At 33.1% G+C, this 23,596-nt stretch overlaps 1 protein-coding gene across 1 annotated transcript in view; it reads right to left on the reverse strand.

Moving 5' to 3' along the window:
* LOC123556762 (uncharacterized) overlaps positions 1-23,117 on the reverse strand; it is a 64,254-nt gene extending 41,137 nt beyond the window's left edge. Inside the window, exon 1 of the mRNA XM_045347715.2 lies at positions 22,972-23,117. The gene's annotated coding sequence lies outside the window, so the exon portion shown is untranslated. The remainder of the gene's footprint in view (positions 1-22,971) is intronic.
* Between the last annotated feature and the right edge of the window lie 479 nt (positions 23,118-23,596).

The raw sequence follows: 23,596 nt of genomic DNA on the forward strand, positions 1-23,596 counted from the left end.
ATTAGTAAAAATGTGTGGTTTTGTTTGCTCTGTGCATTTGCGTGCATGTGCGTGTGTCTGTTGTATGTGCGATTTGCGCTGCTGTGGTTTGCGGAGTAGAGAGACTGCGTTTTTGAGTGTGACTTTCACTGTAGAATAATCATCCTTGATTTTTTGCACTTTCCCCATCACCTCAATCCTTTAATCAACCACCTACTAATTTTTGTATCTAACATATTATTAAAATATACTTGTTGTTTGATTTTTGAAGCATCCCGTCCGCTATATTTTCCGATACAGTTTCTTTTTGTTGCGGGGCTATTTTGCTATGCATGGTCTTATGACTGTGCTTGGATGCTCTGTGCTTACGGGAAATCTACCCTTACCTTTATTTCATTTTTTATGACCTCAAATAAAACGAATAACTTTACGCTCTTTGTGGGCTGAGCAAAGCTCTAAATGTATACTAAACAAAACAGCTAACCCCTATTTTATTGTTAAGAATTGCAAAATGTGAAAAATTGGAACCTTGCAAAGATATAATTATATACACTTCACTACCACACTCTTTGTGTGTTTTCAGAAAACGCGTGAAAGACATTTACAAGAATGCAGGTTGATAGAATTTGGCTGTTTTATAGAAAGTCACCTTTTTATAGGGTACGACAACGACGTTATTTTGTTTTCGAAGTCATTTTTACCTCATAATGTTTATCGCCAGTTTGTAAATTCTAGATGTTTTAGTTAATGTTGTGACTTCAAAAACACAGTGTAACGTGACGAGAGGACGTGACAATAAAATTAATCATTTCGGAGGCATGAGGATTCCATGTACAAACAGTCTCTGAGAAAAAGGTCCATTTTGTATACAGAAATTTCTTCACAGATCAGGTAGATGGATTGGCAGTCCCACTAATTTGCATGTTTCTGATGTCCCAGTATGTGGATCTGTGGCCGAGGAGTAATACCTAACAAACGAACTAAATGTATATCAATCCTCACTGCCTCGAATGTATTGAATATTAAAGTTTACAGTTGACACATTATAGAATATAGACAAGCATTTTCTGTCAAACATTTACAGCTTGGTTCATCCAGCCAAGGGAATAAATCTGAATATTCGTTTCATTTATGTAATCAAATTCAAATAAAATCAAAAATATATTTCTTTGCCATTTCTCACCTCAAACCCATTCGGCGGAGATACCATTTCATCGAATTTGCTTGTTGCTTAAGGTTTTAGCGCAAAATTAATGAGATTTAAATGGAAGTAACAGTTTACCCTTGGATTGTTACTTTTTAATATTTTGTAGAATAAATCATACAAATTTACAGTAAGCATTTTTATAAAAAATAAAGAATAATAATCACAAAATACACTTTTTTGTTCGATAGTTTTTGTAATTAATTGCCTTTTTTGTTTGTAATAGATTAAGTGGATCAAAGTAATAGTTTCTTTGGTCGGGCGGATAGCTATTAGAGGACATTTGTCGCTGATAACTATCCAAGTTTCAAGCCCAGTAGAGTCTTCTTAATCTATTATTCCATACTGGTTCTAGTCGAGGTTTTAGCTGATACTTAATTATTTTGACTAATACATCCCTGACAGTTTTGATATTTAACTGTTTGACACATTGCTTTATTTCAAAGAAGTTAGAAATTGTTTTAATAACAAATTTTATTTTTTAACCGGAACAAAATGAATTCGTCTAGATACGTCTAGGCTGAAAATCTGTTTGAATACCATTACCATGTCCCTGACCCTTGCCACTTAGCATTGACTTAACCAAAGGTTTTCATAGGCGAGCTGTTAGCATGCCAAGAACAAAACTGCCATTTTATTGTTGCTTTGGTATCAATTTTATATTTGTTGTTTTTAATGCCTTTTGGTTAGCGAGATGTTAGATATGGTGCTACAAGTTGTTTTTATTGTTTGGTACGGGCACGCCTCTCTGCTCTAGCAGACGGCTCGTAGGGAACAACTGCCCCTGCCCTAACAATTTGTTGACCCCAATCCTGGGTAGACCTTATCAACTGCATCAACACATAATGGAGCCAATACTTTTAAGCAACACTTTCAATAAATGGTAAGACTGTCTTACCCAACAGACCAGCTACAGCGCCAAGAAATCCTTCGCTTTGACCTTGATTTTTCATTTGTTCCTTTGCAATTTTACTTCTCATCCCTGTTTACTTTTGATAAATTTATAGTTTTGGTTAATTTGTATATTTCTTAAAAGCAAAGAAAAATTACCATGCAGTTATTCAAGTTTTAATCTAAAGGTAGATGAAGCTTTGGTCATTGTTTGCTTTTGTTCTTCTGTTGAATGTACTTAATATCTTATATAACTCAGACATATTATATTTTCATATTTAGCTCGACTATTCGAAAATTAGTCCGAGCTATTGTACTCACCCTGGCGTTGGCGTCAGCGTCGCGACTTGGTTAAAGTTTTGCATGCAAGTACTTACAGTTATCATTTAAAGGCATATAGCTTTGATACTTTTTTAGGTTAATAACCAACCACACGTTATAACGTCACATAACTATGAATGTATTTTGGTCAAATTATATCCCCTTTTGTATGCAGTTACTATCTCTAACACGTATGCAGATATTGAATTGAAACTTCACATGTGTCTTTGGGGTTATAAAACTAGGTGATAGCATCAAGTCTCAAAATTCTGACATCTTCTAGATCAATAACCACAGGATCGGTTCTCATAACTTTGAAATGTATTTTGGCTTATACAAATTATGTCCCCTTTGGGCTTAGAAAATAATGGATTATGTTTTGCATGCAACTTACTATCTCAAAAACTAATGCAAATATTGAACTGAAACTTCACACCTTTCTTCGGGTTTATAAAACTAGGTGATACATAATTATGTCTCCTTTTGAACTTAAACACTGGTTAATGTTTTGCATGCAAGTTACTTTCTCCAAAACTAATGCAGATTCTGTCTATAGATATTTTAACATTGAGGGAAATATTCCTGCTTATGATACAAAAATTCGAGTAGCCGAGATTTCGACTGTCTTACGGACAGCTTTTATTGATTTAAATAGTTACAATATAGAAAAAGTGGAAACTCCACAGGCCGCTCCACACGACAAAAATGAAAATGTTGCACGCTCCGTTACCAATAGTATTTAATAAACTTCCTTCATACATAAGTATGGCATAAACACGAATGTGGGCTGCTGGCAGAGAACTTAATTTAACAGTTAATGTAATACGCTTAGGGTCTAATGCAATTTTTTCCAATTTGAATTATAAAGTGAAGGAAACAAACCCATATATGTTTGTTTTAATTTTTCTATGAATGCAAAGAGTATTTTATATAGTGATATACATAATAATATGATCATAAATCCTTAATATGCTTGTGCAATATGTTTCAAGATAAAAACACGCTTAACAACTTCAAGACGATATGACGCTAACGTGCAACTGATAATATCAGCATTAACTTTAAACATATCCAATAAACAAGGATTATCTCCCTATAAATTACTTTTATCAGGTCGTTGTCAATATACAAACACATGTTTGAGATTTGTTATACAAGCTTTTTTCGAAAACTTATATCACTTTTTAGCATATTCTGTGATCTCGAAGATATATATTCTACTGTCTAGCCTTCATGTATGTTTCAGAAATTAAAATGTAACCGTCAGCATTAAAAAAAATACTTCTTAGGACCATTAATATAATTTTGTGACAATAACACGGCCTTCATCACCAGCAGCTTTATAAAGTATATCTCATCATTAATTTTTAATTGAGGTGTAATTTAAATTTAACTTGGTGGAAGGATATTACTTTCTAAACCCTGAAAACAGGAATATTTTTTTAATTGAACATATACCTGATTACCGCCTTGAGTAAATAATTTTTAGTGATGATATTAAATACCGCGATAAGTCGTCTATACTTTCAGCTGTTGTGGTATCGTCTAAATAAATAAATTCATTTCTTCCAGTTGATTCTGCATTAATTTTCCATTTTGGATCATGACAAATTATTCAATTATTAAACTGCGATATCAATTAAAGCATCCGCCTAATTATTACCAAGCTTATAAACTTAAAGATTTATTCAAAATAAGCATTAAACCAATAAAATTTAACTTCTATGATGAATCGTAAACTGGTATTTACCTTTTTGTGCTTAACAAACTTTTTACAAAAGCTGTTTGTTGGTATCTTTCGCAATACTGTTTTATCTAAACATGTATATATATTCATATTAGAAAATAATTTATAAATAAGTTTATTACTATGATCATGACAGCTAGATCTAGGCCCAGTACCTTGACGACCCACTTAATAATAATTTATTTAATCTTATATTAAAATCATCATAATTCTTATTTATTTAATTACTTCATTAACAACTAAATTACCAGCAGTATGCTTGTGGGTCTATAACGATGCCCTACTGTTTTCTTGTTCGTTTTTCTATGTTATTCAGTTGATCGTAGTTGTATGTTTATCTTTGGTACACGAGTGTCTGCACTTTTGTGGTTTACATGGTAGTACGACTGTTTCTAAAGAACATGGCATTCTCTTGTATATTCGTCCTTGTTCAACTTTCCCCTTCGGGTTCCTTTCCCTCCCCCCCCCCTTCCCCCCCTCACAACCCCATTTCGCCCTTTACTATTTCCTTCCCCTCCATCAATATTTAGCATGAATTAATATGTACTTGGATGTTTGAGCAACTCGTCTGTAATATTTTTCCATTAGAGCTTCTTTTTGTTGCTGGCAAATGCGTGGCTCTGGGGCTGTGTTTTTGGTGCTCTGTGCTTCCGAAAAATTTACCCTTACCTATTATCTTTTGCATGTGTTTTTAAGATTACTGGATTTATTTTATATGTTAACTGCTTTATGTGCAGTCAAAATGTTCGACTTCTGTTCCAATTCTTTTCGGTATACGCCCGAAGGGACGTATTATGTTATGACCCCGGTGTCCGTCTGTCCGTCCGTGCGTTAGAAATTTCGTGTCCGCTCTGTAACTCTTGAACCCGTTGAAGATGTTCATCACATCGAGACAACGTGCAGAGCGCATGTTTTGGATGGCTCGCTTCAAGGTCAAGGTCACACTTAGGGGTCAAAGGTCACATGACTTTGTTTCATTCCGCTCTGTAACTCTTGAACTTATTGAAGGATTTCAAAGAAACTTGACACAAATGTTCACTACATCAAGACAACGTGCAGAGCGCATGTTTAGGATAACTCACTTCAAGACCAATGTCACACTTAGGGGTCAAATGTCATATGACTTTGTTTCGTGTCCGTTCTATAACTCTTGAACTGCTTGAAGACGTTTAAAGAAACTTGGCACAAATTTTCACCACATTGAGACGACGTGCAGAGCATATGTTTCGGATGGCTTGCTTCAAGGTCAAGGTCACATATAGGGGTCAAAGGTCATATGACTTTGTTTCGTGCGTATATTGCTCTGCATTGTGGTGCTCTAGTTTTTATTTGGCAGATACATTTTGTGTTCACTTACAATAACTTTTTTATTGAATTACTTCCCTTTTATGTTAGTATAAATAGCTTATTTTGTAACTTTTTTATTTTTGGCCGTAGGGAAAACCGAGACCACTTTTTAGTGGAACAACATGGATGGTACCTCTAATTTTTAGGTTTTTTGACATATCTGTACCAGGAAAGGATTTTTTGTGGACTTTGATTTTTTTTCTGTGGACATTTTTGGAATTTCTTCCCTTTGTTCCTGGCCTTTGGGCTGTCAAGTATTTTTTTTAATTTTGCTCCCATCCTCCTCTGATATAACCCTTCGGGCGTATATTGCTCCGCTTGGCGGAGCTCTTGTTCTGCTTTCAAGGACATGTGTTTCCAAATTTATTTCCATCACTTGAAACGGTAGATGAAAATAAGTTTCCTATAGTGTCAAAGATACCAGAGCCTTGTAAAACTTCTGTTCCCGTCCAAGGAACATCCTTAAGGGTGTCTGGAAAGTTCGTTTCAATTAGAAAAGTAAATCTGCATAGCAATAACATGGAAAGAAGTAAGTCATAAATAGTTTTCAGTGATATTAGATGTTAATAAGTTAATAAGTAATTCTGTTATAGAAACTTGGTTTAATTTTTTTTACTTTAGTAAAATAATCTATTCTATATACTAAGTTCAGAAATTTTCATCTTTTGAAAATAAAAAAGATTTCTTTTTTCATAGATTCTATCACAAACATTTTTGTCAGATCTTGAATTATCATTTGTACAATACAAATTCAACTACTATAATGTGAAACAAAACAAATAACTTCTAAATATATTGCCTTATGTAAGTGTTGTTAAGTATAGAATTGGCCTTAAAACCCCATAAAATGTAGCGAAAATTGGCGTTTTCTACAAGAAAATTATTACGTGACAGGGCAATTTTTTTACCGAATGTCGTACATTCATCTAAATTCATCCAACAGCAAAACCCAAAACATGGTCATTGGTAGTTTTTCAGTGAATGGAACGTACCTTTCCTGTTATCTTTTACTTGTCAGTAAAATAATACAGATGCTTGCTTTAACCGGAACGAACTTTCTTTACACGCATTACATACATTCTTTGTGTTCAGCATAAACCTTTCTATATATTATTTTATTTAAGAACAACGTCTTCTGAGAGAACTGGAGGTTCTGATCTGATTATTATATTTCTTTAAAAATTGTTTCTACTCCATTAAATTTATTATTCTAACAAACATATCCGTAGTGTGCATTTTCATCGCAGTAATGCTATTTCTATTGATTTGAGAAAATATATCCAGCTCCTTCCGGTTCTCTTTAAATGGATAAGCCTTGTCAAGTTTTTGGTACTTAAAGCATACAAAACATCCCAAAAATGTCCGTCAATAAGAAAACTATTAATTAGATAACAATATATGTAAACTATCCAAAGAATTAGTAATATTCGGCGTTATAAACCCAATTCAGTTTCATTTAATTTTATAATCCCTCAAAACAGAGTAATGTATGAAAATTTTACATTCTTGTGTCCAAGAAACAACATTATCACTGGATATCTAAATTTTAAAACTGCTTAAATCAAATTCTAAGCTCATAGGCGCAATAACCGAAGAGCCATCATTACCTATTGATATTTCCTTGGTATAAGTATTGATATCTGTATAGCTGAAAGAATCATTTACAGAATATTTCTCTCCATTTACCGTTTTATAACGAAATATTTTATTGCCGTATTCTTCAGTTTTATTATGCCAAAAGTAAGTCATCGTATTTATAATATCCAAACCAACAACATATTTTTTTTCATCCAAAACCGAAAGTCTTTAGACTGGATGCTTAAGATCTTAAAACAACATTATGTTCCATTTATAAATATTAATTTACAAAAAAGGTCATATATTATATAAAGATTAATGTTTTCATGGCAGTTCTTTCATTTCTAATAACTCATCATGTTTATATCTTGTTTGTAATATTTCTTGGATATTATTGCCAACATCAAAAGAACCACGAATAAGTACAAAATTATCAGATAATTTAGCATAATCGCAAGGGCAAATATCATACCCCTGACTTCTAATTATTTCTATTAAATGAAATAGGTAAAACAAATGTATTAATTCACATGCTTAAGACCCCTTTAATCTATACAAGAATTTGTAACAGAGTTACAAAAGTCCCCCGCCTACAAGGACATTTTACACAAAACATACTGCATGCCAATACAGCATCTTGGCATGAGCAAAAAAATAATAAGAGTGCCAAATCGTCACAATATACGCCGGTAATACAATAAATCATATTCTATTAAGTTTTGTAGACAGTAAGCCAGAATAATGACATATCCAATTCTAACAACCATGTTAAAAAGTTTCAAGAATAAGCTATTTATAGTAGCAACGAAGGGAAGAAAATTTTGTTTTTCTAAGTCCACAAAAACACCTTACCAGGTAGAGTTACATTAAAATACACTTAAAATTTGAAAGTAACATCTATGTTGTACCACATAAAAGTGGTCTTGATTGTTCCCTACGGTCAGTTATAAAAAAGTTACAATATAAGCTATTTATAGAAACAAGAAAGGGAAGTAATTCTAAATAAGGGACCAGGTTCTTGTGCATGACACTTCGTCACGTGATGGGGAACTTTTGTGCCAGGTTACATCAAAATCCCTCCATGCATAAAAAGAAATGCTCCAGACAAAGTCATTATTGTGTCTGACATTTGGTCCCTAAGTGTGACCTTGACCTTAGAGCTAGGGGACTAGACCTTGCGCATGACACGTCGTCTTATTATGGGGAATATATATACCAAATTATTTTAAAATCCCTTCTTGGATGGCAGTTATAAACCGGACACAAACTGTGACGGACGGAAGGAAGGACGGAAGGACGCAGCCTATTTCTATGCCCCACTTTTTTCTTCAAAAAAAGCCAGTTAAGCAGTAAAATACCACTGCCTTGCCCAGAAGTTTACCTCCCAAATGAAGATAAACTGTGTTTTGTTTTTCATCATGTCTAAAATTAGAATGTTCCTGACCATTTACACGGACTGAGAAAATTGCTCAGTAATTTATTATACCGATATATTTTAGCAATTATTGACAAATATCCAATTCTACACATTTATGTCATGAACAAAAGGTTATACTGGTAATTGTATAATTGATAGGTTTTAATTCCAAAAGCCTGTCATAGGAAAATGCCTTTATTAAATTTCAGTTTACATTTTGTGTACGAGGCCATGTAAATTAAATGTTCAGTTTAAAGTTCCCTCAAGTCTTTTCACAACAAGAAAAAATGAACATAAATATTCATTCAAATGGATGTTCAAATTTGATTTCGTATAATGCCTTGTATATTTTGGAACCTTTCAACAAGGTCAACATGTCAACGCATTTTCAGTTGAGCGAGTTATACCTATTTGGGCCTCTTGGGTATTTATATTTGAATTATTTTACACATCCAAAACAAATATTGGAATACCAGCGAGCGTTCATATAAACTAAGAAATTCAGCGGATACTAGTATGTTAATTAATATCGAGCTTGATTATATATGCCATTCTCAATGATATTTAACAATGTTTCAAAAAATCACAAACCTTGAAAACGTGTGGTACAACTTTAAAGTGTATCTGTTTACGCAACCTGGTACGTTCAGAAAAATACACTTCCGTGTCGAAATTGAATGTGGTTTATTGTGCGAATACATATCATTTTAGTGTAGCAGACCACCACTGACTGACATTTTATTATGAAATATTTAACACCCTTTATGGAAGAACTTTCAAGAAAAGTAGACAAGTAGATGCAGGAAATAGTGCTTTCATATATACATGAATTGAAACAGTACAAACTGATATATTTTGAAAACATATAAGATATAACAAGTAACGGTAAATGCTCTATGAATAAAATACATTGTGTACAGAGAGGGAAAATGTATGGATAGTTTGCATCCCAGAAATAAACTGGAATGAAGAATTAGCAGAAGAATTGCATAAACTGATCAAACGAAGAAAATTTCCAACACGTCGAGTTATGGTTAGGAAGATTGATGAAATTTGCTTGGCTGACCTAGTTGATATGCAGGGTTTTCAAAGACAAATAAAGTACTTATTAGTTCATGTTTTTAGTAAGTATGCTTGGGTTGTTCCATTAAAAATAAAATAGGATAACCTGTAACTAAAGAATTTAATAAAATAGTTTGTAAGTACAGATTTATCTTTAAAAGACATGGCGAAGACTTTGTTAATTTTTTCTTTATTTTCTTGCAATATTTTTCTTCGTTCAGTACTTCTCTTATAAATTCCCCAACTGCACCGGGATCTCTATAAAATTGAGTTGGCTAAGTATATTCATCATCATCATACCAAAAAAACAGTTTTGTATTCGTAACGACAATTTACATGTTTCTGATATGGCTAAGTAAATGCCTTTTTGGATCGATTGTCTCACAAACAATCCAAAGTTAAAAATGCAGAAATTTCCTTACTGCAAACCGAACAAAACAGTGCCAAAGTAGTTCCATGCCACAGATTCAGACAACCATTAAAATATAACTATTCTGACACGACTGTATTTTCAGCTATCGAACGTCAAAAAATACAGTTTTAAACGTATTTTAAACTATTTTCATATATATTTCTGTTGTGTTTATTTACTGACTGCTGTAACATATTAATGCGCGAAAACTAGGTCACCAGACAAACATACGATGCCAAATTTGTTCGCAGCTAAACACGCACACAGTGATCCTTAAGACGTTATTTAAAGATTAATTACTAGAGATTACAGCTAGCCTACAAGAGTTGCATTTTTTTTGTAGCGAGTTTGATAGTAACATCGATAAGATTTTATTGCACTGAAAAAAGCTGTCCGAGAAAGGAAGGGAAATCGTTGAATCAGATAAACTTAGGTAGGCCCAAAGAACTATAAAATATATCTCACTGGATAGGCCTAACGATTGTGGTGATATGTAACAATTTCTGGACGAATAGTCACCAATGCATATGTATGAATGTATACATATGAATGCATGACTTAATGGATATATTCTGTTTTCTTTTCTTAGGGTCGAGCATCGGTACCTAAAAAAATCGGTTATTAACTACAGAGATGGTGAAGTTTTTGTTGACCTTAATGCACTTCCGTGAGATCTCCCTATTTTTTTTTTTTTTTTTTTTTTTTTTTTTTTTTTTGTTAGATTCTGTTTAATCAGTGTTATTTGTGACACTTTTAAAGTCAGAGTTAATTAAATATTTAGTAAACAGCTGTAGTTCGATTAGACTTCAAAAAGTTACCTCCCTTTGTTTCTTTTACGTCTTTGCATGTCAGAAATTCCCTCTAACAAGAAGAAGTAAACATCTCATTCTAACCATTCAGATCATCAGGCAAATCATAACTTTATTGTACAACAGACATGCTGATTAAGTCTGTAATACTCTAGTTTAATGAAAGTATTTATCTGTTTATGCAAAATTCAGGCGTAATTTCGCCCCAGTCAGTTCGTCCTTAATTTTAATGTAAGGTACTCGGTATACAATAAGTAACATGTACACATTATGTACTGTATTGCAAGTGTATAATGTAATTGATGGTAAATGTTATGATTAGTTGTTATGTCACAGGGTGAGAATAATGTGCAGCCATACCGGGACTCGAACCTGGGGGCTTTGGAATACCGTTCTGATGCTTTACCGACCAAGCTTCCTACACATATTCTCCCCGTTTTAATATTCAAGTCAAATACTGTGACTTACTTCCCCGCTCTGAATTCATCCTCGAATTTCTAATGGGAAAGACAATAAGATGAATAGATCTCATTTTTTTTGTTCATGGCCCCACGTTGGGCGCCAAATATCACGGGTGAGAAAGATGTGCAGCCAGACGGGTACTCGAACCCGGGGCCTCTGAATACCGTTCCAATGCTCTGTCGACCAAGCTACCAGGCCGCATTCACGTTTCCTACCAATTTAATTTTCAAGTCCTGTACCATGACAGTTATTGCGATTTTTGTAAATGTTTTATTTATAATTATAAATGTACAGTCGGCGAACGATAATAAAACTGGCCCGAAAATGTCAGGCGAGTCTAAGACAGATAATTTAGGTTGGTCAGATGTCACAGTAAATTAGATAGGAATTCGTATGATACTTGTCAAATAGAAATCAACATTTACTTGATTGGCGAAATAACTCAGGTGGCTAAGCTGTCGGTTTTCAAATGCAGTGCGAAAATAGCACGAGTTCGAAACTCGCAAGAGGTTTATTTTCTAAGGAAAAGTTTTATGTAGCCCTGCTTTATGTTTGTTTTATTTCAGTTTGATTCTCAGTTTGTCTTCACTTTTTTTCTTTTTATCTTATTACGTTTATTTCTTTTTTTTTCTATTCTTTTTTCTATTTTGTTTTTACTTGTTTTAATATCTATGAAATTTTAATCAGTAAAATTGATTTCATTTCCGACTCGTCCGCTGTATCTGTTGCAGAATCGTCAGTTGTGTCCGTTTCAGAATAATGAAATCGCTCATCAGAAGCTTTTTTCAATGTTCGCCATTTCGAGCTATGGAATGGTATGTTAGTGTATAATGTGGGGGTAATGTACTTACATTCCATCGGTAAAAATTGGACGTTCACAAAGAACCCGTGTATACTGTATTACCGTATTATTTTTAAAGCCAGTTGAAAAACCGGTATTGTATCTATGCTGAAAAAAGGTAAAAAGTATACTTCAACCCAGTATCGAACTCAGGACCTCGGGTGTCATACCTAGCGGCCTAACTCATTGCGCTAATACAGTACTTCGTTCATCGAGTCTCAGTTTGAGATACTAATCCATTTCGTCTATGCGTGATTTACCTAAACTGGTAAATAATAAGGTCGACTGCGTTTGTTTACAAATATCAAATTATCGTTCGATTACTCTAGCTCTGACCTAGTTCAAGGCATAGATACGAAACTTTATTTGGGGTAGTCATGGTTATATATTTACTCAGTCAAGTAGTAAAACAAATTCAACAGTCATGAGCACAATATATGCCTTATACTAAAGAAAACGTCAATTATTTTCATTCATCGGTGCCGATACATATAAAGAAAAGTTTCTGATTATGGTGTACAAATTGCTGTTTTATTATTTGTCGAATTTGAGATTGTATTTTCAACGGAGATTAAAGAATTACAAATACTTGTGTTTCCTGTCACTAACCATGTAAACGTACGAGAAAAATTTGTACGAGAGCAAACTTTTGAAATATCTCCTGATTTTAAAGATAAAATATTTCTCCTCTTTGTAAATTATACCATTCACATTATTCATATTATTGTCCTGCACATGCTGTGTAGAGGTTCTATTTTTGGTTCCCAAGTCACTGCAAATTTTAATATTTTCGTACCGATGACAATTTAACTTTTTATTTTTTTTATTTTTTCTCTTACTGTGATAATGTTAGAATATTGAATATGAAACATTATATATTTCTTTCAGATTTTAGAATAGTATTGGGTCCAGTAAACTTTAAATGAACATGTTGTGTAAATTACAGATTAAGCAAAAATATAAAAGACACACAGTTAGCTTCTTTATCTCAAAGAGCTATAAAAATAAATAGATTGGCAGCTTGAAAGGCATATAGAGCAAATCTCGCCAACATCCCATGACACCTGAATGAGATCTTATTGTTAGCGTCTGTTGATCATGATTGATCAAGTTGGCAAACGCTTTGAAGTAAGATTACTTTCGGATCGTTTGTTTATAATGATAATGGTGCTTTTTTAATGTTGTTTAAGAAATAAATTATAGCAAAAGAGTCCTTACACATTATTTATGCACGCTGGGCGGTTATACGTTAGGCGTAATAATTGCACGAGGGCGCAGCCCGAGTGAAATTATTTGTATAACGTACTACAGCCCAAGTGTATAAATAGTGTTAAAACACTCTTTTGCTATAAATTATTTTGATTTTTAATATGCCCTTAATCTAAAACAGTAGATAAAATATAGAAGTGCTCTTTCGTGGTCGCAACAAAAACTTTGACGTCACCGTACGTTAACGTGACGTCATTCTAGCGTAAGAGTGTTTTAACAGAGACAAGCATATTAGAATAGTATTTTCTACATAGGGAATGAATGAATTTATGATTGGAAGTCTGAGAAATCAACAGTTGTCGTTTGAAAAATGGACTCAATTCGGTTTATTACGCGGTATCCCAGTTTTATACTTCAGTAAGCGTCGGTTGATTTGATCACGATTGATCAAGTCAGCAAACACTTTCAAATACGATAACGCACTAACATGAGATGATGCAGAATTATCCCCAGTTGCCATTCTGTGTACTTATAGGTCTTTGTTTATCTTTACTGCTAGCAGTTGGGGCAGCAGATATAATTTAATTGTAGTGGGGATCATTTTAAATGAAATATTGTTTAATTTCCCCCTCTCTACCTGCATACAAAAATTGCACTTACTTTTGTCCAGTGTCCGACAAATTTATGACCTTACTGGTAGTCCACTGGGCTACCAGAATTTTTTACTGGTAACCCAGGATTTTTTTTGTAGTTGTCCAGCAATTTAAACTCCGAAAGTATAAACTTGCTCTATCCGAGAGAGTAAGTGTGAGAATCAAAGAGGTCTGTAACAATGTTTGGTAAATAAAATTAGAAACATCAAAATAAACCTGTGCGTTTGTTTCAGTTCCGCAGACACATTCATATCGTATTAGTCTATATATATATCTGAATGACGATAAATGTTTATTTAGATATTGGTATTGTCCAAATACTGTTACACTACCCCTTTTGTCAAGAATGATATGGAACACAAAAAAAGGTCAGTATTGCATTCTCTTTTATTCATAGAAATTTTGACTGGTACCAATTGACTCTTGTTAAATTTAGTGTTATTTCTAGAGCTCAAAAAAACATTTCTAGATGTTTATATTTAAGTATTCATTACATTTATGATCATGGCATTATTTTTTAATAAATATTACAGAATAAAGTGGTAAATGATATCTTCCCAAAACCATTACCAGTGTTTACCAAGGGTTTTTACATAACTTCATATTTTTGTCAAAGTATTCAAGTCTTTTGCTTAAAAAATGTCACCAAGGATGTCAATTTATTCATATAAATATTAATATGAAATTGTGGAGGGACATTAAGTTTGAAACCAAGATCATGTTACAACATAATAAAAAGTTTTGTCAAATATATAAATATGTAAGCTATGTTATTTTTAGGATGTGTAAGAATCTTATTCTTTTCAGAGTTATCAGGTTTTTGCCAGGGCAGGGGCGGCAAAATCTATGGTCTGACTTGTGCAGCTCAAACCAGAGCCCATACATTCAGATAGAAGTTCACCATATTTTACAATATAACCGTTATATGGACAAGTTGAAAATAGATCTTTGAAAGAAAAACCAAACACAAATATATAGAAAATCAGATTTTTCCATCCCTGCAGGGGCAGGAATTCCCAAAGGTATTTTCTGACTAATTTGTGTCCTCATAATACTCTTAGATTTGGAAAAAAGGAAAGTAATTAGAAATTTAAAAGATATAGCTGTTTAATATGACAAAACATCAAATAACTGAGTGATAATTAGTATTTGAAAAATGCACACATGTATGAGAAACTTTGTGTTCACTTACTTAGCACATATTACTGTAGTTCATTGTTGAGAAATAGACTTTATACATAGTCTATACATTTTTTCACCTAGTCAGTTCAACCATCCTCTCAGTCATATCTAAAAGCATTCATGCAATACCTTTAAGTTGCATGTTCACAATCACAGGGGCGTACCTGGATGGTATTGAACAGTACGCCAGATATGAGCAGCATAGCTACGAACCAAGCAGAGATGCTGCGAGAGTGGGGTAGGTGACGGAGGGGGTCTCCATCTCCTGGTGGACTGGGTTTTTAGGGCCCCCCTTGAAAATGTTGGGTCTTTTTCGGCAGGAGATGCGTTCTGTTGCTATATTCCAGAGTTAATGTATTTTGTTTGTCACATTTGTACTACATACTTCAAAGAATGAAAGATAATCATTTAAATTCATAGATTATCACACAGCTCATGCTTACTAGCAGTGTTCGTGACAGTTTCTAAAATTGCAACTGGAGCAGCCCCGGATATTTTGAGGAATATAACCATTTTTCGTGTATAGAGTTCTATGTAACTTTACCCTGGAAAGTGTGTTCTTCAGTAGCTCGAACACTCTGGCACAAACACTACATAATGTCATTCTATGATATATTCTATTGTGTAACTGCCAAGACCCGCGCAGGCATATTGTGTATCGCCAAAGAGACCTAACCATGAGTCTGTTAGGGTAACTGCATCTGAACTCTAACCTAATCCCAACTGCTACACATGTGAACAAATCGCATATTTGAATAATGTGCAACTAGTTTTTTGTTGTTATCGTTTTTGAAATCTTCAATGTTTAATTTAACGCATGACTTCTGCATCCGCATTATGACAGGTTTTTGATAAATGTATCTACCCACACATAGCAAATATTTCAAGTTTTCTCACACGAAACGAAACTTTGTAGTAAACGTAAACAACATCTAATATTGGCAAATGCACATTCAAAATAGTTGTTTTGAGACATAAAAACGAACTTGTAAAATATTGTAAATTTACTTTAAATCATCATCTTATACTTAACTTCCTAAGCGTTTCAGGGTTTACCTACATCTTTCCCACTGCATTAATACACTTGTTTCACTTACATGTTTTCGAATGTTTCTACTTAAGTTTGCCACTTGATCATTTTTGGTTTTTGTGAGACATATCTATGTGAAATTTTTCTATAGAAAACTTTAACCAAGGGATGCCCAATATGAATATACACATGTGTATACCAGTTTGTTTACATTTGAGCTGTTGGTTACAATAATATTGATTTCCCTGATAAAAATTGGTTATAATGAGAACTGCAAACTGCAAATATGATAAGCAGGAAAAACACTGTCAGTAAGACCAGATTTCATCTGTAAAATTGCTTCTTTTTAAAGCAGTATATGACTTAGAAAGAAGAAAGATATAAATGGATCATTCGATTGTGTTGCCACTGGCTCTTCATTGACAGTGCATAGTGTGTTCCTTTCGTTCGTTTTGGTCTCGCTGTCAGTTTGTGTACTTGTGCGGGCGTGCGTGCGAGTTTTTATTTATGACATGCCTTTTCGGCGATCTGTGTCACTTGCCGTGTTTGCTATGCTTCCAGGAAATCTGCACTTACCTTTTAAGTTTTTTTTATTTACGATTATTGAAAATACAAAGCATGTCCAATAATTCGAAAACGAATTAGATAATCACATTTAGATGATATTGTTCAAATGAAGAACTTTAAATAGCCACCTAACCTCCTTTAGCTTTTCATTTTATTGCATTTTTAGCATATTGAGCCTTTAAATTTTCACGATGCCGAATTTGAATTGTATGCACAGGCGTATAGGCGTATGCCCAGGTACGTCCCTGATTCAGATGATGAGATGATGTATGAACTAAAACTTATTTGAATTTTACTGTATGTTACATTGAATAAAGCATGACTGAGTAAATGTAAGGGCTGAATGTCACGTTTTTCTTCTTCATTTTTAAACAATCCTAACCAACATATTGTTTCATTTTACTTTTTTTTCAATGCATTCTTTCATACATAATGAAGAGCAAAGATAAGATGTGACTGTGTATTCTGTCACTGGTAACTTTTAAGGATTCCATCTAGCCAAATAAATTTCCATAAGTTCATTGAAATTCAGATTTGCCTTTTAGAACATAAGTAATTAATTCAGAACTCAACTGATGTCTGATTAATGGTTATTGCTCCTGGTAGTTACTTTAGAAACATATTTTCAAAAGTTAAAAGATTACATTATTTTAAACTTTTAGTTTATCTAAAATGTTTCAAACTACTTTGCCCTATTATTGTAGAAAATATTCTGATATGATGCACTACTAAGTGCTTTTCCTTCTGTTCCTGATTGCCAAAAAAAAATACAACAAAAAAAAACAACAGAGTGTCCAATTTGTATTTTCTTTCAACTCAATTTTAGTTTTTTTACCAATGTAACTGAATTATTCCTAGTTTGACAAGAGAACTAAAGGTTTAGAAAATGCTGCACAACAGAGACTTGAAAGTATTTATGAAGAAATGATATTCTCATCCTATTTTATAATAATTACAGAAGTAATTTCTTAAACTTGAATTTGGTTGAAGAATTTACATCTGGATTAACTTAATGATTCTCAATTTCTTGAAATGAAATAGTTGGAAGAAAATACATATAGGCATAACAATACATACATTTATACATTTGTTCTGAATTCTTCTGATTACAGATAAATATGTTTAAATATTGTATTGTCCAGTTTTACAACATTTTGCCTCTCCATATTTCAATGTAAGAATGCTTCTTACACCACGTAGGAAGAGGTCTGGGTTCAAGTCCCGGTGGAGAGTATTTTACTATAAGAAAGTTGTAGACTGGACAAAAACATACCTGCCCTGCAAAAAAGTTTTTAAAAAGTGTAAAAAACATAGTCTAATCTCTCCCGAATAGATATACTAAAGTCGAAAGCAATACATAGCTTATGTTCGTAATGTTATATTGTTTACAGATAATAAATAAATATTGAATTGAATTTAAAAATTGACATTTTCCTTAATAGTTGTGCAAGCTGTGGATTTTCAGTTCAGTTTTGTAAAAAATCTACCTCTCGATTACCATTCAAGATACTGCTGTGATACTTCATAGGATGGTTAAATATGATAACTGAATGCAAAAGGCACGCACATGCATTCTTATATCAACAGTAAAGTTCACACATATGGTTAAATGTTAAATTGTGTGTACACTTTAAAAGGTTCCCCTGATATTTACGCATAATGGGTACAATATGTGTTGTTCAGAGACAATCGATCCTCCAGTACTTTCAGTGCTTCGATTAGAAAATGGGAAACCACCTAGGGCATTCATTATCGTCGTTTTTTCTATTTATCAGTCTTTTCTTCAGAAACTGTAAATGATTTTGTAATTCTAAATAACTTAAATTTATATCTATTTTTGTACTGGACATCTAATGACTCTATTCTCCGTGCACTACATTCTGAAATCCAGATATCGATTCTGTTGATTATTTTGTTAAAGTTTAACTTTAAGTATTTTTCAATTTCATTCACATGAATAAAAGTTAAAGCTTTTGATTGAAAATAAATTGATGTTTACATATATTAGACTGGCTAGACGACTGGCTAGATCTCATTTTCTTTCATAGGCATCGATATCATATATTATATTAAACAATCTCAAAGAAAACGTACTCTGACTCCGTTTCAGACCCTGACTCAATATATCTTAATATATATCATTTTTTCCATTAATTTTTATATTCCACATTTTACTTTAGTCCTGAATTTATTCGAAGTCTTTGGATGCTGCATAAGTGTTTCTATATTTTTTGTCATTTGTGGTTTTATGTTCTGTCACAATGGTTACTTCAGAATTGTTTCGTAACTTATTAATTTTCATCACTTTATGGCAATCACATACCATATTTGTACTTTCTTGTTCTTATATACAAAAAAGAACCAATCTGTAGATTCCAAAAGGTAAGGTTTGATAACATGTACAAATTTATCAGTCACATGTCATCTTATTTTATCCCTAAATTTTTATCCAAGGTTAGATTTAATAATGTATCTATTTTCTCGTATCATTTTACAGCATTTTTTATCTTCCTTCTTTATTTTAGCTAATGCACATGTTAATTTTGTTGTATCTCTATATACTATACTAATTTTTTATTTTAGAAATAAATCGTTCGTTAAACATACTTTAAATGCACCAATCATTATTCAAATCTTCGATGGTCTGTGAGGTTCTTTAGATTGTGCTGTGAATTCCATTAATTACAATTTTCCCGCTGTCCAGGTCGGTGTAAAAACTTAAAGTTTTTCAAAATGTCGCTTAATTATACTCAAACGAACTCGGTCTCCGATTTTATAATTTGGCTTTCTTTTTAATACTTTTAAGTTACCATACAAATTAAAGTAAACAATGACTTTATTTAGATGTTTACTGGATTCAGTCGGTGTCATTTTTATACTATGGTGTTTTCTTTTGTCATGTTTATGTGCAATTCTTTGTAAACTATTTAAGTATTGTTTGCTGTTGAGTATTTGCACATTATTCCCTTCAGCCTTCAGGTCTGCCTTTTATCTTTATCACTTATGCCCTTCCTTCATTAGATATGTGATACATCTTAATTGTACTGTTATTAAAGTCTAATTATAAAATTCTTTTCTCATATGAAACCAGTACTGGCTTTTCCAGGAAGCGGGCTCGAGAGTGGTTTAAATACACTTACAACTTTCATCACAATCCATCATTACTAAATTAGTATAAACTAAACTATTTTATTAAATGGTTCAGGTATAGATTATCCAGTTTTATTATATGTTTTATTTGAAACCGAACAGCATGCGTAGAAGAAGCATCTACGCATGAAGTAGTTTCATGACTTCCATAAATTTTACGTAATTCAAGTCTGTTTAACTTTGAGAAACACTTCTGAGATTCAATTTTATCAATAAATACATCTCTTTAGTAAATATTTTGTCGTATTCTATATTTCATAACAAAAACAAAGAAATGTTAATCGAAATTTAATTTTTATAACCACACCAAGGCGCTTATTTTTGTCATATGGTCAGAAAACATTTTGTAACGTGACCAAGTTTGTTTTTTCAGGTGACCAAAACAAAGTCTTTACAGTACCCTAAACCTATTCAATATCTTATACATTAAATGTGTGCGTATAATTTTTGTGGAAAATCAATTTGTTTAGGAATTTAGGAAATAGTGTTCTGCGGGAATCGTTAACAAAACTATCATGGGAATATAGTGACACTGTGCTTTCTGTTTCGATACGATACTGAATGATAAAATTGCACCCGTGTAACATAAGTTTGTAGCATAGAAATGGGTTTATGGAAACATAATTTGCATTAAATTAATAGTAGAGGTATTATTTTATTTATTTTTCATAGAGAAAGATACGATCCTTTCATGATATTTAAGTAAATATCTTTTTATTTGCACGGCTTAGAAAAATAATTGCGGTCATAACGGAGGAGGTGAAACATTCGCACCCGTTTCCCGAAAATCTACATCTATATGTTACTCCCGAGTAATCGTATACGATTATGATTGGGAGGCGCGAGTCTGGAAAACAGTTTCCAACCAATAACTTTAGAATCATTTGACCCAGAACCTTTAAACTTCATACGATAATAGGAATTACAGAGTAGATTACCCTTATCGTTCTGAACATAGAGAACCCAGAACGATAACTGCAGTTAACTACTAGATAATCTGCAGTTATCGTTCTGGGTTCACTTGAGCTAAGATCATGGTCACAAAGGCCTGAACATGGAAAAACTCTTTCCGATCAATATGTTGAGAACAACTTGACCCAGAATGTTGAAATGTCATAGGATGAATGGACATGCAGAGTAGATGACCCCTATTGATTTTGGGGTCACTCAATCAAATGTTAAGGTCAAAGGGGCCTGAACATGGAAAATGGTTTACTTTAGAACCACTTGACCAAGAATGTTGAAACTTCATAGGATGATTAGACATGCCAAGTGCAGTTAACCATTAGTGTCTCTTTGCCTTTCGCTCCTATCGCTATTGACTTCTTGCTTACTACGACTATGCATTGGAGGAGACATGAACTTTTCTACAAAACATCTTCTAGTTTGAAAGTTAATCGCCCCGCCCCCTTCGAAGGAGGAGGAGTGTATTGTAAATATTAATTATTGTTTGATGATGGCTGTCGGTCGGTCTGTAGACCAATCGTTTTCGGGATGATAACTGAAGAACGCTTTGGCCTAGGATCATGAATGTTGATCAGGAGGTTTGTCATGACCAGCTGATGACCCCTATTGATTTTGAGATCAGTAGGTCATAGGTCAAGGTCACAGTGACCCGGAACAATAGAACTTTTTTGCCAAATAACTAGGGAATACTTTGGTCTAAGATCACATTTGATACGGAGGTCACTTATGACTGGTAAATGACCTATAATTATTGCTTTGAGGTCAGTACTTCAAATGTCCAATGTACAGTGACCAAATAATTTCTGTTTCTTGTGCAGTTATTGAATGCATCCAGAGGGCATTTCGTGTTCTACGAGCTCTTGTTATAATTAGAATCTCCAAACATCACATAATTATCACGTAGTGCATGACCTTCGCTCACATTTACTGTTATCCCCTTGTTCCAGTAAATGCAGAGTGTTTTCCCATTGATTTGTTTAAAACAAATGAAAATGCTTATAATTCAAAAAAGAATTTGGGCAAGGATAACCAAACCTCATAAAATTATCAATAAGCACATGAGCTTTTCTCATATAATTGTTTTATCCCACGTGACTGAGTAAAAGCAAAGATTTCCCTCTTGAGTTGGTAAAATAAGGTTAAAAATGCTGATCAATCGAAAGTAATTCACCTAGAATCACCAAATTTAAGCTAAATATTCATGCCCATTACCAGAAGCTACGTCAGTCATCTCAGTGCTTTGATTTTCAATGGAACAACCCAAGCATACTTGCTAAAAATATCAAATAATAAGTACTTTATTTGTCTATGAAGACCTTGCATTATTTCTGGGTATTTATTTAGATTTCAATTTATTGTTATAGTAAAGGCTCCCCCACCCCACCCCCTTTTCCGTTTTCTTTTTAATTTTGTCTGATTCTAGGGCCTTGGGTTCTCAAGGTCGTCGTTTTTAATTGTAATGTATGAGGGATTTAAACTATCTATACATTTTCCCTCTTTTTATACAATGTATTTTATTAAGAGTACATTTACCCTTACTCGTTATGTCTTATATCTTTTTAAAATATATCAGTTTCTACCATTTCAATTCTAGTTATTTCCTGCATCTACTTGTCTACCTAAAGGTGCTAAATATTTCATGTCAGTGGTGGTCTGCTACACTAAAATGGTATGTATTCGCTCTCTGTCCGCACAATAAACCACTACATTCAATTTTGACATGGAAGTTTATTTGTACTGCACGTTTCAAGGTTCACTAAAGACATTTGATATTTTTTTAAAACATTGTTAAAAATCATTGAGAATGGCATATATAATCAAGTTCGATATTAATTAACATATCCGCTAAATTTCATAGTTTATATGAACGCTTGCTGGTATTCCAATATTTGTTTTGGATGTGTAATAAATAAACAAGAGCCCCAAATAACCCTAAGACGCTCATCTAAAAAGGGCCTTGACATTTTGACCTTGTAAGGTTCAAAATATCCACGGCAATATACGAAATCCGATTTGAACAACCATTTAAATGTAATTTATTTTCTCTTTTTTTTTTTCTTCTTTTTCTTAAACTATTTGCAAACTAGCAAATGACGGGCTAGCTCTTTTGATCTGTATATGTTGTAAAATAAATTAATACTTACGGATCAGAATTCTCCTCTAATACCTCCAATACGAACACCCAGCAGTTATTCAGACGCACTTGTGACCGATAATTCACGTTATTTAAAACGAAGCTTTAAAGTTAAGGTTACATTTATTCCAATTTAACCTTGACATCGTGTTTCTTTTAAATTGAAACATGTGGAGTAACTGCATAATTTAAAGTAACTATCTCATATTTGATGTCGGGAGCGAAATCAAGCCATACTATAGTTTTGGTATTACACTAGTGTAAGAATAGTTTGATGTTGACGGCGTTTCAGGTATAGAAGAAGTTGGTCGAAATGATTTGGTCTATGATAGGCACAGAAAGAAGGAATTAAAATGTAGCGAACATGTGATAATAGAATACTACATTTTTTTTCTTTCCCGATTGTATTTGATAAAAAATGATAAAATGCTCGTCAGTATTTAATTGGGTTTATTCAATTCGTTTAATAAATTCAACATGAAAAGACACTCGTGTAATAAAATCTATCTCTTTTATAAGCAAACGTTTAAATAACGTGTCACAACTGCAACATCTGTTTCATATGTGGACGTAGCCTGGGAAGCCGTTGATAATATTTGTGCTTTGCCAGAAGAAATCATACCTAATACCTATCA

The sequence above is a fragment of the Mercenaria mercenaria genome, chromosome 5 (assembly GCF_021730395.1).
Source record: "Mercenaria mercenaria strain notata chromosome 5, MADL_Memer_1, whole genome shotgun sequence".
NCBI classification, from domain to species: Eukaryota; Metazoa; Mollusca; class Bivalvia; order Venerida; family Veneridae; genus Mercenaria; species Mercenaria mercenaria.